Source organism: Meriones unguiculatus, chromosome 6 (assembly GCF_030254825.1).
Source record: "Meriones unguiculatus strain TT.TT164.6M chromosome 6, Bangor_MerUng_6.1, whole genome shotgun sequence".
NCBI lineage: Eukaryota > Metazoa > Chordata > Mammalia > Rodentia > Muridae > Meriones > Meriones unguiculatus.
The window spans coordinates 15,999,599-16,018,062 of NC_083354.1; positions in this window are offsets into that span (position 1 = coordinate 15,999,599).

An 18,464-nucleotide genomic window follows, 5' to 3' on the forward strand; every position below is an offset into this window, starting at 1 on the left:
ATGCTTTTAAACTGGTTCTTGCCAAGGAGAAGGGTTGGTTGAGGGTTTGTACGCGTCTGAGGGGATGATGTGGAGAAAGAAAGGAAAAAATGGCTCATAGATAGAAGCGTTGGAACTGTGCCCACCCTGTCACCTTGGCAACACTCTAAGCCTGGGCTTCAAGGAACACAATTCTTTCTGAGCTCCCCGCCTTACCAAACACTGATGAGAGAGAGAGAGAGAGAGAGAGAGAGAGAGAGAGAGAGAGATTTGCGGTGACTTCCCCAGCTTGGAATTTGCTGAAGTACGTTTCATGAGACAATCTATTCGGCTCCTCAAAGATTGACTGGAGGGCTGAGGATGTATGTAGCTCATCTCACGGAGTGGTCTGTGGCTGGAGAGATGGAAGTTCCTCTGGGAAGGTACTTGTTTTACACTCACGAGGACCTGGCTCTTCTAAGCCTAACACTAAGGAGGCCAAATAGGAGGAAGGGGAGGGCTGCTGGGGCTTGCTGGCTAGCCGGCATGTCCTTCTTGTCAAGTTCCAAGCCAAAGAGAAAAACTGCATGGAAGAGGAAGAGGAGGAGGAGGAAGAAAAGGAGGAAAGGTACTGAGGTGACATCTCAGCACTTGACTCCCCTGTGTGAAGGCTGGAGTTCAGACTCCCAGGGACCACATAAAACTGCCCTGACAGGTAGGACGGCCACCTGTAATCCCCACGCATGGGGGCAGAGAAAGAAAATCTTGGGAGCAAGCTGGCTAGTCCAGCTAGCCAAACTGGCAAGCTCTTCATTTAGGGTCCCTGAAGCCTCCACATGTACATGCAAACAGGCACACGCATGCATCCCGTATAAAACAAGGCGATTCTTGCCCGGCGGTGGTGGTGCATGCCTTTAGTCCCAGCGCTTGGGAGGCAGAGGCAGGCGGATCTCTCTATAAATTCAAGGCCAGCCTAGTCTACAAAGTGAGTTCCAGGACAGCCAGAGCTACACAGAGAAACAAAACGAGACAGAAGAAGGTGGTTTGCGCCTGAGAGACACCAGAGGTTGCCCTGTCACCTCCACACGCATACATGTGTGCACCCACAAAAATTCAGTTCTCTGCCTCTACTATGTGGGTCCTGGGGGTGGAACTCGGTCATCAGCCTGGCAGCAAGCTCACTGATCTGCTGAGCCACCTCACCAGCCCAAACAGTGGCATTTTAATAGTTATTTTTTTACTGTCGGCTGAATAGCTGCATCCACACTGTCTTCCATCTCTATACATAGACACACACAACACATACATACATATATGTATGTACTTGTGTGTATGGATATATGTTGGGTTGGTGGCTGTCATAGTTTAAAAAACATTGAATAATTATAATTAGAATCACCGATCCAAGTGTGTGTTGAATTTCCATAGATCTTTAAGATCACAGTAAGGCCTTTTCAGGATTAAAAAAAAAAAAAAAAAAAAAAAAAAGATGCAGGATTCAGTTCCCAGCACTCATGAGAAGCAGATCAAAATCACTAGTGCTGCCAACTCCATAGGATCTGATGTTCTGTCATACACACATCTGTGCATACCTACACATAGAAATATATGCACACACGTTTTAAAATACAATAAGTTTTCTTTTTTAAAAAAGAATAAGGAGCCAGGTACAGTGGCACACACCTGTAATCCCAGCACTCAGGGAGGCAGAGGCAGGCGGATCTCTGTGAGTTTGAGGCCAGCCTGGTCTGCAGAGTGAGTCCAGGACAGCCAAAGATACACAGACGAAACCCTGTCTCGAAAAACAAACAACAACAAAAAGAATAAGGGCAGGGCTGGAGAGATGGCTCAGAGGTTAAGAGTCCTGGCTGCTCTTCCAAAGGTCCTCAGTTCAACTCCCAGCAACCACATGGTGGCTCACAACAATCTATAGTGAGATCAGGTGCCCTCTTCTGATGTGCAGATGTACATACAGACAGAACATTGTATACACAATAAAAAAAAAAAAAAAGACAGAAAGAAAGAAAGAAAAGAATAAAGGCTTAAAATGCCAGTTTCTTTATTTGAAAATATTTAAATGCTGTCTACCACTACTCGCTTTGTAGCACAAGGCAACTCTCTCATGTAGGATTTTTGGTAATACTGTACAAAGCTGGAAATAAAGACGCTGTAATCTTATGCACTTCCATTTTCCAAGATAAAAATGTATAACTATGTTTAGAAGGTATAGCTTACCGCAGGGGCCGGCAAAAGGAGTCTCCCTTGATTACGCGTGTTCCAAATATCAAAGGAGATTTTTCATCTCAAAGCTGCTCTTAAACATTCCTTGAAGCCAATATCAACAAAAGAACCCTAATCCGTTTATACCAATCAGATCCCTCTTCGCGTGACTGGCACCTCCTAAGGCCAATTGCCACCCTGGGTCCTCGCTTCCAGTTCAAAGCCCGGTATTGGTGAAGAAGTGTTAATGGCTTCAAAGTCTTGGCAGCTGCGCCTGTCTCCTCCAGCACTGGGAGTGCAGGGACTCTGCTGAGTGCCGCAGATGTCCCGGGTTCTCACCCAGAATGCACAGAAGAAGGGCGGAGCTGGGTTCAATCCCCGGCACCTCTGCTGGAGAGAGAACCCGGCTGGTCAAGCCTGGCTGTGATTCTTGGGCTGCCCTGCCTTCGCCTGGAGTGGAAGGGAGGAAGAGGGCCAGGAGAAGGGGCAGGAGGAAGTGCCCTCTCCGGCCTCACCCCTGAGTCTCCCGCTTCATGTTCCTTACATCTCCCTCCCTAGGACGGTGCGTGGTTCCTGCTTCGCTGCAGCATGGTATCCGCCCAAGGTCATCGAATGCATTTTGCAGACATAGTGATTTGAGTTATTCGCTTGGTGGCTTCTCAATCTTAATCGTATACAATATCTTACCTGCTAGTTTTTTGTGACGTTGTAATTCACTGGCGTGTGTGCCCCCGTGCACAAGTATGCCATGACACCCACGTGGGGGTCAGAGGGCAAGGCAGGTGAACCACCTCCCTGCTCCCCCCACACACGTGGGTCTCAGGAATCCAACTCGGGTTGTCAAGCCTGACACCAGGGACCTTTACCTTTACCTGGTGAACCTCGCCAGCCCTATTTTTTGTGATTTTTTAAAAATTAATACTTGCTTTTTTTTTTTTTCCCATCTACTGCGAGAATGAAGACCATTCCCAGCAGTCAGACATCCCAGAAGAGGCAGGCATCACGCCGAAGGGGCGCACAGGCATCGTGAAGGGCCCTGGGGAACCCTGCACTTCAGTCAGCGCAGAGCTGAGTCTTCCCGGAAAGATGAAGAAGAGGCTCCGGGCTGACAGAGGGTGGGCGACAGGAGGAACTGGCCACCGTCAGAACCCTCTGCAGTCGCGTTCAGAACGTGATCGAGGGTGTTACTTCCGCTACAAGATGCGCTCTGTGTATGCTCGCTTCCCCTCAACGTCGTTATCCGGAGAATGGGTCTTCGGTTGAATTCAAAATTATCCGCAGGGTTCGCATGATGATGGGTGTGGCTTGTTCTGTCTCTCAAGCCCAGAAGGATGAATTAATCCTTGAAGGAAATGATTTGAATTCGTCTCAGATTCAGCGGCCCTGATTCAGCAAGCCTCGACAGTTGAAAGCAAGGGTATCAGAAAGTTTTTGGATGGTGTCTGTGTGTCTGAAAAGGGAACTGCGCAGCAGGCTGATGAATAAGACCTCAGTTACCCTGCTCCAGAAACAAGATCCTGAGTTATGAGTTTGATTTGGGCTGTCTTTTGGAACAGCAAAAGACTTATATTTAAACAAATAAATGATAAATACTTCCTGGCCAGGCAGTGGTAGCACAGGCCAGAGACAGAGACAGGTGGATCTCCATGAGTTCGAGGCCAGCCCGGTCTACAGAGTGAGTTCCAGGGCAGCCAGGGCAACACAGAGAAACCCTGTCTTGAAAAACCAAATACATACATACATACATACATACATACATACATACTTCTTGGCCTTTTCTTTTTTCTATTACTGGGGGAAAAAATTGTTGGCTTCCTTGTGGTTTTCTTGTATGGCTTCCCTGCTTCTTAGCTTTCTCTACGGGAAAGACACTCTAGTTTGTCAGGGAAGCAGGGAAGTGAGCAGGGCTGTCCGGTGAAGGCTGGGAAAGGCGAGCTGGCAGACAGCAGGAGGGGATGGGAAACTTGAAGGAGAAAGGTATGGCTGTTCCTGAGCTGCGGGATGCACACACCGAAGCCCTGAGTTCGAGCCCCAGCACTGCCTGAAAGCAGGCAGGGTATGGAAGGCTGTAATCCCAGCATTAAAGAGATTAAGAGATTAAGGCAGGAAGATAAAAAAAAAAAAACAACAAACAAACAAAAACAAAAAAAAAAGCAAAAACCACCTGGGTTACATGAGACTGTGTGAGTCATGATAAATAATGATAAAGGCTGTAAAATTACACTAAGTTTATTTCATGCTCATGCTATACCAAGCCTTAATAAATATTCACGATTAATGAAGGAAGACACGTATGGTCATTCAGGAATCCTGGGAGGTTTTCCTGGATACCTCAGCCCATTTTCTCTTAGCCTGAACTCAGGCACATGAACTAATCTCACTTCCTGTTGCTGGGAAATGTGGTCTAGAGGGGTTCGAGGCAGAAGGGATATGGGTTACAGTGTCCGCCCCAATCTAGTACCACAAATGTTTGGGGAAGGTGCCAGAGGACGTGAAGTCACTTACGATGTCTGTTTTGCTATCTGTGGTCAAAGCAACACATAGCAGCCATCAGGAGCTGTATATTGTCAGCTGTCAGCTGCTCAACCTTTCCAGACGTGAGTCTGTCTCATGAATAACTAACTATGGTATTTCTTTTTTTTTTTTTTTTTTTTTTTTTGGCCAGGCAGTGGTGGCACACACTTTTAATCCCAGCCCTCGGGAGGCAGAGACAGGGGGAATCCCTGAGTTTGAGGCTAGCCTGGCCTACAGAGCAAGTTCCAGGACAGCTAGGGCTACAGAGGGAAACCTGACTTGAAAAACCAAAAAAATAAACATATTTTTAATTATTTTGTGTATATGGGTGTTTTTGCTTGCCTGCATGTCTTTGAACCACATATGTGCCTGATGCCCACAGAAGCCAAAAGAGGGCGTTGGATCAAGAACTGGAGTTACAGACTATTGTGAGTCACTATCTGGTGCTGGAAATAGAACATGGGTCCTCTGAAAGAGCAGCCATTCTTAGCTGCTGAGCTGTCGCTCCAGCCACAACTAGGATATTTTTCAAGGTTAGAAAGATTAAATCATCTACGTCATTCTGACTGGGATTAAATGAAATCTCAAAGTAGTTTTAAGTTGTGTTTCCCTGTTGGCTAAGGACGTTGAACTTTTTTTTTCTTTAATTTTTTAAAAATTTAATTAATTTATTTTTTTCATTCATTTTACATCTGGATCATAGCCCCCCTCTGTCTTCTCCTCCTGGGGATGCTGAACTTTTTTTTTTTTAATGTTTCTTAGCCATTTGTATTTCGTGTTTTGAGAACTCTGTGTTTCCTGTCATGTCCCATTTTTTTAGTGGGTTGTTTGTTTTCTTGATGTTTAGGTTTTCGAGTTTTTTGTATATTCTCCATACTAAACCTCTGTCAGATGTATAAATGATGTTTTTCCCCCATTCTGTAGGTTACCTCTCCTCTTCAGTGTTGGTGTGCTTTGCTGTACACACCTTTCAGTTTTCATGAGGTCCCACTTATTGTTCTCAGTGCCTGCATTATGGGGATCTGGCTTAGAAAGCCCTTTCCTGTGCCAAGAAGTTTAAGTACATCCTCTACTTCCTATCAGATTTAGCTTTATCAGGCCTTCTGTCCAGCGCCCTGAGGCATTTTGAGTTGAGTTTTATGTAGAGGGATAGATAAAGCTCCGGTTTCATTCTTCTTCATCTCGTTTGTGGGACACTTGGACCGTGGACCGTGCCACCAAGGAATCCAGCATGGAGCTAGAGTGAGGTGGAGAGAATCCAAACCCCAGAAATCTCTGTTTTGAGACTGGCCGGAGTAAGCTCCCTCCCTCCCTGTTCTGTGCTAGCATATCCTGATGCGCTTAGTCTCCGCTCCCTACCTTTGCAATTCTCAGAGTAGCCCTGTGGCCTGGCACCGGATGACGCACCCCAGCCCTAACCAATGATGCGTACTCACCCTGGGAATCCCGTCCCACTCCCCCAGCCTCATATAGACTTTGTTCACCCCCCCCCCCCCAATAAACTGGCACAGCTGTTTTACCGAGTATAAGCCAAGAGTTGCTGCTTCACTGGAGAGCTCGGAGCGAAAAGGCTGTGCGTTGAACCCACCCAGCCCTGGGCTTTTTCGTTGGGAGATTTTAAATTCCTGCTTCTATAACATTGTGTGTAACAGGTCCATTTGGTTTACCCATTTCATCTTGACATAGTTTTATTCAGCCATATATAGCTAGAAATTTACCTATTTTTTTCTTTCAGATTTTCAAATTTGATGAAATACAGATTTTTTAAAATAGGTGCGTATGATTCTCTGAATTCCTTCAGTGTTTCTTTTAATATCCCATACGGTGGTTTGAGTAAGTCTGGCCCCCACAGGCTCATAGATTTGAATGCCTGGTCACCAGGGAGTGGCACTATTTGAAAGGATTAGGAGGTGTGGCCTTGTTGGAGGAAGTGTGTCACTTAGGCGGGCTTTGAGGTTTCAACAGCCCAGGCCAAGCCCAGAGACTCAGCTGCTCCTCCAGCACCATGCTGTCTACATGCCATTATGCTCCCTGCCATGATGGGGTTGAACCAGAGCTCTGAAACTGAAGGCCAGCCCCGGTTAAACGCCTTCTTTCTTAAGAGTTGCTGTGGTCACGGTGGCTCTTCACAGCAGTCAAACAGTGAGTAGGACACCTCTCTTTCATATCTAATTTTATTACTTTAAATAAGAAATAATCCTTTCTTTCTTTTGGTGAATTTGGCTAACGTTTTGTCGATATTGCCAATCTTTTTAAAAAAACCAACCCTTCATTTCACTGAATCTTTGTACTTTTTCCCCCCTTTTCTATTTCGTCGGTTTTAGCCCTGATTTTGATCGTCTCTTCCCACCTACTCTTTTTGGGTGTTGGCCTTCGGGACTGACTTCCTCTTGTCCCAGTTATCATTTACAGTGTATTGTTTAGTGGTAATAAGTTTGTGCACTTTCTATGTTGTTAATATCCAGCTTTACTCCATTATGATCAAATAGAACGTAAGATGTTATTTCAATAGTTATATGTTTATTGAGACTTCATTTGCATCCTAATGCGTGGCTTATTTAGGGGAAAGTTCCATGAGCTGCTGATAAGAATATGTTTTCCTTAGCGTCTGTGTGGAATGTTCTATCATGTGCATCTTATTTATGAAGTCTGGTTTTGTTTTGTTTTGTTTTGTTTTGCTTAGTTTTTTTCCAGACCATCTGTTGGTGACAGTGGAGTAAGGAGAATCACTCTCTATCACTATGTTGGGGTCAACCTATGATTTTACATTGAAATGTTTCTTTCATATAATTGGGTGCCCCTGTTTGGTGCATATGTGTCTAGAATTGTAATAGCCTGTGGTAGACATTTCCTTTGATGAGCATGAAGTGTCCCTCCTTCTCTCCCCTGACTAGTTTTGGTTTGAAGTCTATTTTGTCAGATATTGGTTCTGCTTGCTTCTTAGTTCCATTTGCTTGGAATACTTTTCTCCATCTTTTTACCTAAGGTGGTCCATTGTTGATGGTGAGGCATGTTTCTCAGAAGCAGAAAAGAGATGGATACCACTTTCTAAGTTAATCTGTTAGTCTGTGCTTTTTGTTTGTTTGTTTGTTTTTGCTTTTGGTTTTTGTTGTTGTTGGCTGGTTGGTTGGTTTTGGTTTTTCTCGACAGAGTTTCTCTGTGTAGCCTTGGCTGTCTTGAAACTTGCTGTACAGACCAAGCTGGTCTCAAACTCAGAGAGATCTGCCTGCCTCTGCCTTCTGAGTGCTGGAATTAAAAGTCTGTGCCATTACCACCTAGCGGTGTGTGTGTGTGTGTGTGTGTGTGTATGTGAAATGGAGTCCATTAATATTATGAGTTATTATTAAAATATGTGACTCAATTCCTGTCATTTTGATGATTATATAATGTTTTCTCATATCTCTTTTAACATTTACTTCTCCTCTGTGATCTCCTGGATATGTTTATCCTTCAGATTAAAATATTCCTCCTGGGCTGGCTTAATGCCATAAACATCATTTTAATCTGTTTTTTTTATCATGGAAATTTTTTATTTCTCCTTCAACTTTAATATAGTTCTGCTGTGTATAATATCTGGGCTGACAGGTGTGGCCTTCAGGACTTGGAGGACGTCTTTCCAGGCTCCTCTAGAATTCCTCCCACACTCCTCCGAGTCATACTAGCCTCCACTTCATCTGTTTATAAGGAAGTGTCCCTCTCCCTCGTCGTGAGCTCATTGAGGTTCAGAGTTGATGCTTTATCTTGTGCTGATTTGCAAACATCCAACCCACAGCCGATACACTGCATTGAACTTTGGAAAGGTCTGTGAGGACCTGGGAAGTAAACCGTACTCTTATGTGTATGCCACTCCATTCAGGTTTGAAAATGAGCCAGAGAGACTGTTGATCTGGTAAATCCCTTAGGAGTTATGATGTTTCCTCAGTAGCATGCAGAGCTTGAGGGCTGGGAGTATGTATATTACCTTTTGGGGGGGCTGCACGTGTATGTACGTGTATGTGGGGGTATGAATCCATCTGTGTGCACATGTGTTTTAAGACCAGGGGTGTCAGGGGTAGATATTGGGTGTCTTCCTCAGTCATTCTCCACCTTGTTTCAAAAAACAAGGTGGAACCTACTGAACCTAGAACTCACGGATTCATTAAGTGGCTGGGCAGCAAGCTCCAGGAATCCTCCTTACTCTACCCTTGGGATTACCACTGTGTGCACACATCTTGGTCCTGGCCTATTTTACACGGGTGCTGGGCATCTGAACTCGTGTCAGTGCTTGTATGCACCTTACCAGCTGTGCCATCTCCCTGGCACATACTTCTTTTGATTGCTTTCTTGCTCTGGATGAAGTTGGAATTTTGTTAATCATGCTTAATGTCAGCAAACTTTTGTGTTTTGCAAGACAGCGTCCTGAAGGCCCAGGCTGGCTCCCGACTTGATAGACAGATAGCAGATAATAACCTTGAACCTCAGCTCCTCCAGCCCCTACCTCCCGGGTGCTGAGAATGCAGGTATGTGCCTTCATGCCAAGTTTTGTGCAGTACTGGGGAAGTCATTCTTGACCCACCAGCACTTGAATGTGTGGTGACAAATAATAAGGTGTGACCATTTCCCTCATCAGGTCTTCTGTTTTCTCTTTCCGTATATCCACAGTTTCTCCGGAATATGGGAAGATATACAGAGAGGATTTATTTGGACCCCTGGAATCTGAGTTTCTATCTCTTCTGTGTCCTCCTTTTTGGATAGTAGCAGGGAAGACTCCGGGGGACAAATATGTTTGTTGAGCAGGTAACCATATCAAATATCCTGTTTCCCAAGTTTAGCTTTTTTCCTTTTCTCCCCTCCCCCACCCCCTTTTTCTTTTTTGGTGGTGGTGACAGGAGCGGAACCCAGGGTCTCATTCATGCTGGGAAAGCCCTCTAGGACTGTGCCGCACACCCAGCCCTCCAGGAATCACTTAGACTATGAACTGCGCATGAATGAAAATATCGAAGCACCTTGTGTTCATGAAAACGTGAAAATAATTTCAAATTAGATAGTTCAAATTTCTTAACTGAGACCGAAGAGACTTTTGGGTAATGCGCGAATTGAAAGGAAAGAAACTGCCAGTTTCTGTCCCAAAAGTGACCCCTTTAAAGACATATTTGTTAGTTGTGAGTGACAGAGGTTACGGAGCCAGCCGGGGCCATTTCTAAAGTGTTAAGCTGACCTTCAGTAAGGAGGTCGCAAGGTCGGTGGGGTCAGGAGTGGTGCCGGAGAACCCTCTGCCTTTTGTGGGGAGCTTTTTAAAAGGCTTCAGCTTTCCGTCCCTCCCTCTCTTCTTGCTGGTCTCATCCTGCCTGGTTGTTTTTTTTTAAAAAAACACACCATGATTTGAAATCTGACTCATGAGCTGACCTCCCCAGTCGAAGGGCACATGGACGGCCAGATGCTGTGGTCAGAGCCCTTCCTATTTGTCAGGATGGCAGAAGCCAGGGGCCTGGCAGGAAGGCATCGCTTACACCCCCTTCAGCCCCACCCGCCCCCAGGTCTGTCTAAGGCAGAGACTGTCTCCAGGTCTCCCCTTCTTCCGCTTCCGTTTTTCCATGTCTGTGATGATCTCAGATAAGTCATTCACACTTCCTGGGATTCTTCCTCCTCCTCCTCCTCCTCCTTTCTCCTTCTCCTCATTGGCAAAATAAAGAACTTTGGACTGCATGATGTGTTCTTGATTTTGATCTTGCTCGTTTGGGTTGATAAAATTCCTGAACCTTTTTGTTTTTGTTGTTCCTGATTAGTAAAATTAAAAACAGGTCACGTTTCGTTTTCCACGATGCCTGCCTCTCTGGGGGAAGGAGGCTGCTGCCTTAGCTTTGCTCTGACAGCCCTGTGCAAGGGGCGGAGTAGGGACTCAAAAGGCAAGTCTTTCGGGTTGAGTCCCAGAGGACTCAAGAGTTCAGCATGGGTTGGGCAGGTGGGATGGCTCACAGGGCAAAGGCGGTTGCTGGCAAACCTGGTGACTTGAGTTTGAACCCTGGGACCTATGTGGAGGAGGAGAGAGCTGACTGTGCGGCTCTATCTGTTCCCTGGCGTGTGTGATGTGGCTGACACCTCGCTCGAATGCTGGGCTCTACGTTTTGTTTTGTTTTGTTTTTTATAGAGACAAAGCTATGCTAAATGTTCTCTTCTGAGCATTTAAGGCACATTCCGACAGACATCCTTTGAGCAGAAAGATCCAGCATCTTGCCCACCTCAACTGACTGGGTGACATTCCTTCCTCATTAATCTCCCTCCATCAATTTGGGGAAGAAAAAAAAAGTCAGTGAGATGACACTGTGAATCCTTTCATTTCTCCCCCTCCCCTGCCCCCTTTGGGAAGACGGCTGGAATTCTGACTGGAATGTCTTTCGGCTCCCACGGCTCAGCTCCCTAAAACCACAGCTGCTTGCACGCCTGCTGCCCCACGGGAGGCTACCCTGGTGGAAACCCCTGAGTGTGCAGGGTCCTCCATCCCCACAGCCCTCACGGGCAGAGACTGGCAGGAAGGCACTTCTTGCTGCTAGGGGCTGGCTGGCTTAGCTCTTCCTACCTTCAATTTAGGAGAAAATGCCAAGGGGAGAAGAGAAAATGGTTGTGTTAATGATCCCGGCCCCACAGACATCTGGTAGACCTGCTGGACAAACAACAGTGGGAACCAAGAACCCTGAGTTGGAATTTTAGAATTGTTTCCAGCCGATTCAAGTCAACGAGCATCTTCAAGAGTAAAACTTGTGTTTGTTTGTGTTTAACCCTTGCTTTGCGTGAAACTCCATATGTAGACCAGGCTGGTCTTGAACTCACAGAGATCTGCCTGCCTCTGCCTTCCGGCTGCTGGGATTAAAGGTATGCACCACCACACTCAGGCTTCCATGGTAAAATTTTGTCCCACGGGCAAGGGAGGGATACAAAAAAAAAAAAAAAAAACACTCAGGGGGTATGAGCAACAGGTTCATCATCTAATGGGAGAGGAAGAAAAACACATCTAGACCTTATACAAGATACAAAAGTAACAGAGGGTAGCAACAGAGGGGACACAGTCTTTTGCAAAGGAGAGCTCCCAGCAGGCTTCTGGCAGGAGGTAGCATTTTAACTCAGTCTTAAAGAATGGGAATGATTTAGTAAACAGAACCTACTGGAGGACAGAGGTCATGAGGGATAATCCAGAAGAGGGAAGAGAAAGCTGGCTTGAATAAAATCCTAGAGGAGGTGCTAAATGGCTGAGGGGTAGAGGAAGCCAAGATTCAATAAGGTCCTGAGCGAGGAAGGAAAGTGTGACATTGAGAAAAAAATAGCTAAAGGCCAGACTGAGAACTTAGTTTATGGAGATAGATAGATAGATAGATAGATGGATGGATGGATGGATGGATGGATGGATGGATGGGGAGGAAGCGAGGGGGAGGAGAGAGGGAGGGAGAGATTGTTAGAATAAGAAAACTCGCCATGTATTGCACAGAATGTCTTGAAAAATCTTAATAATTACTTAGGCATTGTTCAGAATAGATTTTGGAAAAGGAAATAAAACTTTGGTATGTGCAAAAAAACAAGCAGTTGTGTGCCAGAAAGAAGCCTAAGGACAATCTCAGTTGTCACCTGGAAGTTCTCAGGAACTCACCCACTTGGGTTAAGGCAAGGTTCTGTTAGCCTAGCGCTCACTAATTAGGCCAGACCTACTGCCCACAAGCCCTAGGGATTCTTCTGTCTCTGCCTTCCCAGCATCGGGCCTGTAGGTCCACACACCATGCCCGACAGGTTTACGGCTCATCGAAGTCAGGTCCTCAGCTTCTGTGGCAAGCATCGTGGCCAGCTCCTCTCCAGGCCTGTAGACCATAGTCCTTATGTGCTGATCACTAAGGCCAAGGAAGGCTGTGGAGGCGGAAGGCTGAGACCTCTAGCAGCTCTCTGTGCTGGTTGCTATTCGTATTATTTTTAAGCTTTTAATAATATTTATTGCAATTTTTCTAAAGTCCAAAAAAGCAAGAGTTGAAAAGTGCTTGGCTATGAAGTAAATGTGGGAGGGACCTGACAAAGCCTGACCCTATGAATTGGAGGTTGGAGGCAGCGGAACATAAAATCAGAGTGCAGCCATCTATACTGGAATCTGACGCCCTCTTCTGTCATCCAGGCGTGCATATAGATAGAGCTCTCATTCAAAAATTAAATAAAATCTTTAAAAAAAAAGGTTACTACACTTACATTTGTTAAAAAAAAAAGAACATTATTTGTTATTTTATGGTTTTGGGTGGTTTATCTGCGTGTATATCTGCATATCACAGACATCAGTGTCTGAGGAAGCCAGAGAGTCCATTGGATCCCCTAGAACTGCATACAGATGATTGTGAGCTGCCATGTGGGTGCTGGGAATTGAACCTGGGTCCTCTATAAGAACTGCCAGTGCCCTTAAATGTCAAGTTATCATCTCTTCAGCCCATCCATCTATCTATCTATCTATCTATCTATCTATCTATCTATCTATCTACCTATCTATCTAGACAAGGTCTCACTATATATAACTTTGGCTGGCCTGGAACTTCTTATGTAGACCAGGCTGGTCTTGAACTCATAGAGATATGCATGTTTCTGCCTCTGGAGTGCTGTGGTTAAAGGTGTGCACCATCACCTCCACCTATACTTACATACTTATATTTTGAAAGTACGTGTTGATGGAGTAGCCCCAGATAGTTAAAAGACAATTAAAAAAAAAAAAACAAAACACCTTTTCTCCTTTCCTTCTTCTTCTCCTTTTTACAAGGGGGGCTTCCCTCATAGCCCAGACTAGCTTCTTTCTCATCACCTTAACCACTGAAATTATAGGCCTGTGATTTAACTCAACCTATAGATTTGTTTCTTCTCTTTCTCTGAAGGTGAGGGAAAACAGACCTTAGTGGTTTTCTTTTTTCTTTATTGTTTCTTTCCCCTGCAGCATGCAGGGTCTAGAGGACTCACCCAGCATGTCTGGCCCTCAAGCTTTAGTCCACCCAGCTGGAGGCTGAGCGGTTTCATGTTCCCTCCGGTGTCTCTGAGCAGCTCAGTTTGAGGGACTAAATCCAGTGCGCTAGTGCTCTCCGGGCCCTGCTGCTCAGACGTTCATACAGTTGTCACCACTCTCTGCTGTACCGTCTCCGGGTCCGCAGGGGGACTTTACCCAAAGCCATCTCTGCTTTTGTTAGCATTTTCCACCTTCACCCTAGGCTAACACAGAGAGGACAGACCTTTGTCAGAACCTAGCCGCCAATGGTTTCTCTTTCCGCATCCTTTCTTCCCCTTCTTTCCACGGCAGAAGACCTTCCTCTCTGTTTAGGAGTTGACATTTGCTCCGAGGTGTGCATCAAGTCTCTTTCAGTGTTCCAAGGGCCCCATCAAAGCCTCAGTGTGATCTATGCTTAACTTAATTGTCGACATGGTGAAAGTCTAGATCGCCTGGAAGCAGGCTTCTGAACCAGCCTAGACTCAGTTAACTGAAATGGGAGGACAGCTCACTGCTGGTGGCACCACTCCCAGAGCAGGGGATTCTGGATTCTGTAGTAAGAATCGAGAAAGAGAGCTGAGCACTAGGGTGCGTACATTGATTCACCCCTCTCTGCTCTTGCCTGTGGACGGGATGTGACTATCTACTTCAAGCTTCTCGACTTTCTTGAAATGGACTGTACTTGAGAGCCAAATAACCCCCTCCCTTAAGCTGCTTTTGTCACAGCAACAGGAAAAAAAAAAAAAGACAGTGAACTTTAAAGTGTTAAAGCCTTCACCTGTATCTGAAGATGTAGACTGTCCTTTGTCCCTCAAGAGAAGATTGGATAGGGAAGGAGGCCCTGGAGTGAGCAGAGTCTATTATTCCAGTTGCAATAGGTGTTTGGTGACATGGACCTCTTGGTAGAGAAAAGAGAACTGGATATATATAAATTTGGGCATCAGAAATATGTGGGGTTTTTTTGTTTTGTTATGTTTTTGGTTTTTTTATAAGCCAAGAGAATATTCTTTGTCTCCACACATGTCAAAGGGGAGGAAAAAAAAATCAATCCAGTAATTTTTTTTTTAATTGAACACTGTGCTAATTACCCCTGGGGGATAGACAGGAAGTTTGCAATTAGGTATAAGAGCCTTTCACAGTGAGGTCCCAGGCTCCCTTTGCAGCCTCCCCCTACTCCCCCCAGCCTTCCTAGTCTTCATGCTCCTTAAACCTAAACTCTGTTGGTTTCTTCCCTCAGGCAAAATGCCTGCAAGGCTCTCCCTGCCCCTCATCATGTCAGCTGACAGAATCTTCCTTCAGAAAGATCAAATTTCTGCGGAAAGTTGCCTGTTGCCTGTGGCACTGTGGGTAGCTCTTTCTTCATAGCAGCAGCCACTGACTTGAGAGGGAGGGCAGGGACTGAACCATCCACAGCACAGCCGGCACAGTCTTCAGCATGGGAGATGCTTAGTACATATCTGTGGACTGAATGAAGGAAGTGTGTGTGTGTGTGTGTGTATACATATATGTGTAAATATATATTTACATTTATATGTCTAAGTGTGTGCACAAATATATGTGTATGTAACAAAACAATGACATCAATTATAGAAACAAATATATTAGCATAGTTGATGAGATTTAGGCCAGTGAGAGACCCTGTGAAAGAGAGAAAGAAGGAAAGAAAGAAGGGAAGAAAGGAAGGAAGGAAGGAAGGAAAGAAAGAAGGAAGGAAAGAAGGAAGGAAGGAAGAAGGACCACATTTAAAGAACATCCAAGGTTGTCCTCTCTCTCTTTTTCTCTCTCTCCCTCTTCTCTCTTTAGGTGCTGGATAAAAATCCCAGAGCCAGGAGTGGGCTACCTAGGAGTTGCTGGCCAGCACTTCCTCTCCCACTCCCCAGTGCAGGCTACTGACTGCATACTGCAGCTGGGTGGGAAGTCCCTATTGCTGAAGGCACCATGTACTTTGGTTGTAGGGCAGGGAGAAATGAGGCTGGGACTGAGTTAGAAGCCCCCTTCCCACTGGCTGTCATTCATAGTCCTGGAGGGCAGAATACAGCTGCTAAAGAATTGTTACCACTGGCCCTACCAAGCTAGGAGCCCACATATCAACACTAATAGCATGCCAGGCAAGATATGCACACTGATGCAATAGTGGCACAGCTGTTATGGGTACAATCAACTGTTTTCCAGTTGGATTTAATATCTGATCCATAGGAGAGAGCCTGCAGTTTGTATGGAAATAGAAACAAACAAACAAACAAACCAAAAAACCTGTGCCCAAAGGTCTTGAATGGATTCTATGTGCTTGTAAAACACAATCTATTACTGCTGCTGTCAGTCTTGGTCAGGGAAACCTTTTTATGCAGCAAATCATGGTTGTTTTGGAGACTCATAACTGGTCAAACATCTGGGACTAAATGCTTGTTGCTGTGGCCCAGTGGCCCAACACTCAGCTTTTAACTGAAAAAAAACCTCACACATTTGTGTCACCCTCTCTAAGCTCAGCAAACCCAAGGGTGGGAAGAATGGAAAAGCCAAAAGGACTAGAATGCTGTGTGGCATTTCCTCTGAGCTGGAAATGATTTTTGTCCCTTTTTGTTGTTGTTTGTTTGTTTGTTTGTTTGTGTTTTAAGTGTTAAGCTTTGTGTGATGTGATTGTTACACAATTTTTTAAAGGTTTATTTCTGATAACGTGTCTATGTGTGGCTGTGTGCACGTGTGTGCAGGTGCTCATGGAGGCCAGAAGAACGAGTGTAAGATGCCTTGGAGGACAGGAAGCTGAGAGCCACCCTCATGTGGTTACTCGAAGCTGAACTCCCAACGAATGAGCTCTCCCTAGGTCCTGATTACGGCCCTCTTAAATTGAGTACCTGTGACCATCATCATGAAAGGAGGCCTAATGACATTCCCTCTTGGGGTCATAGGGAACTCATGAGCCCCCTCCCTCCCCCGCTAAGGACCAAAGACATGTAAGTAGCTAACAGTTGGTGGGCTGAGAACTGTAGGTGTTAAAGCTGCTTGAAGATTGCCTATTCTTGTGTTCACGTACAACCTCAAATAGACTAATGGGTTCACCAGGCTAGGCCTGAGTGGAAACCTTTGTCTGGTCTGTGATTGTCCCCTCTCTCTGGTGTGGATAGAAATAGACTCTCCAGGGAAATTCACCTGTGAGCAGCTTGTTTCGTAGGCTTGTCCTCTGATGATCGAAAGAGAGTTGTTGACTGCTAGTTTGTTTAACATTCTTTTTCTTATGGGGATGAATGTGATGGCCTCCAGAGCAAAAAGCAGACATCTCTAGATGGTCTACTTTGGAATAAGAAAGAAGTAGATGACCCCATGATAAGGAAGTAAAGGCTCAGACAGTTAGAGATCTTGCTGCAGGAGTTTCTCTCATCTGTGAGGCTCTGTCCTGATGTGATTTAACAGCAAGCCCCAAGCACCCTCTCTGTGCCCTCCATAAAGCACCTTCTAGGGAGGGGAATGAAGAGGAATTATTCCCCCCTTTATCCATTCTCTATGGCCAAGGTCTCACTTCCACCCCTGTGATCTGGGAAGGGGCTTTGAAAGATGGACAGGAAATAGCTACCTCGCTGTTAGATGTCCTTGTTTGGAAGCACTTGTGAGAAGAAGGGAGAGAAAAGAATGAATCGGCTTTCGGGGAAGACAGTTGCTGAGTAAAAACTGCCACTACTGTCCAATCTCAAGAAGATGGAGAATGAAAAAAAAACTGATTTTATATAACTAATTGATTAACTTATTGAGACAAGACATACCATGTCCTCACACGTGCTATGTAGCAGAGGCTGGCTTTGAACTCTTTCCTAGTGCCTACAGGTCTGTATCACCAGGCATGGTTGACATGGTGCTAGAGGATTGAGCATAAGACTTCAGGAATGCTAGGTGCAAACACTACCAAACGTTTCCTTTATGGTATACCGAACATCTTATACATGGTAATCAGGGGCTCCGCCACTGAGCAACATCCACAGCCTCAAATACATTCAGTTACTAAAGACTGAGAGGAAAGCAGCCAGAGGGGGCCAAAGAAAAAGTTTGTGGAACTAGGGGGCCGGAGAGATGGCTCAGTAGTTAAGAGTGCATACCTCTTTCCAGAGGACCAGAGTTCAGGCTTCAGGGGATCTGATGCCCTTTTCTGGATTCCATGAGCACCACACTCACATATACACAATAAAGACTAAGACTAAAATAGTTCCCCACCCCACCCCACCCTGCCACAGGAGAGGGGCGGAAAGATTATGGGAGTCAGAGGGTGTAAATGTTAGGAGCCAAATGTAAATGTTTTTATTTCCTCAGAAGAGGGGATGGAGATGACAGCCATACCTAAGCTGTGCGAATACACGGCTTGCACTGAACCCAGTGCGTTTGTTTCTCTGTTCTAACAATCCCTAGGCCTGGGCCCAGGAGCTTCTAGCTGCAGTACAGTCAAATCTTCTGTAAACCCAAACCTTGAAGGCTTCAGCTTCCAGCCTCTGTCTTCTAATGTAGTCCTTCAATGTTTTGGTCTCCGAGACTACTGCTGAATAAACTCATCCTTTGTAGCTCTTTCTGAACTCTCGCTGGATAGTTCAATTCAGCTGTTCTGATCCACACTCCTCTCCAGGCTGACCGATTCCATCTGTCTTCTCTCTTGGCCTCTTTATCCAGCTCTGCTTGGCCTCAAACCAACTCTGGCAATATATTCTCATCTTCTGGTTCCTTCTCCTGTCGCTGTAAAACTGCCACATACACCAACTTCCACTACCCTCTTTCTCCCCCTGCACTGCTCTTAATATCCTCTCTTTCCTGTGCTGTTCTCATG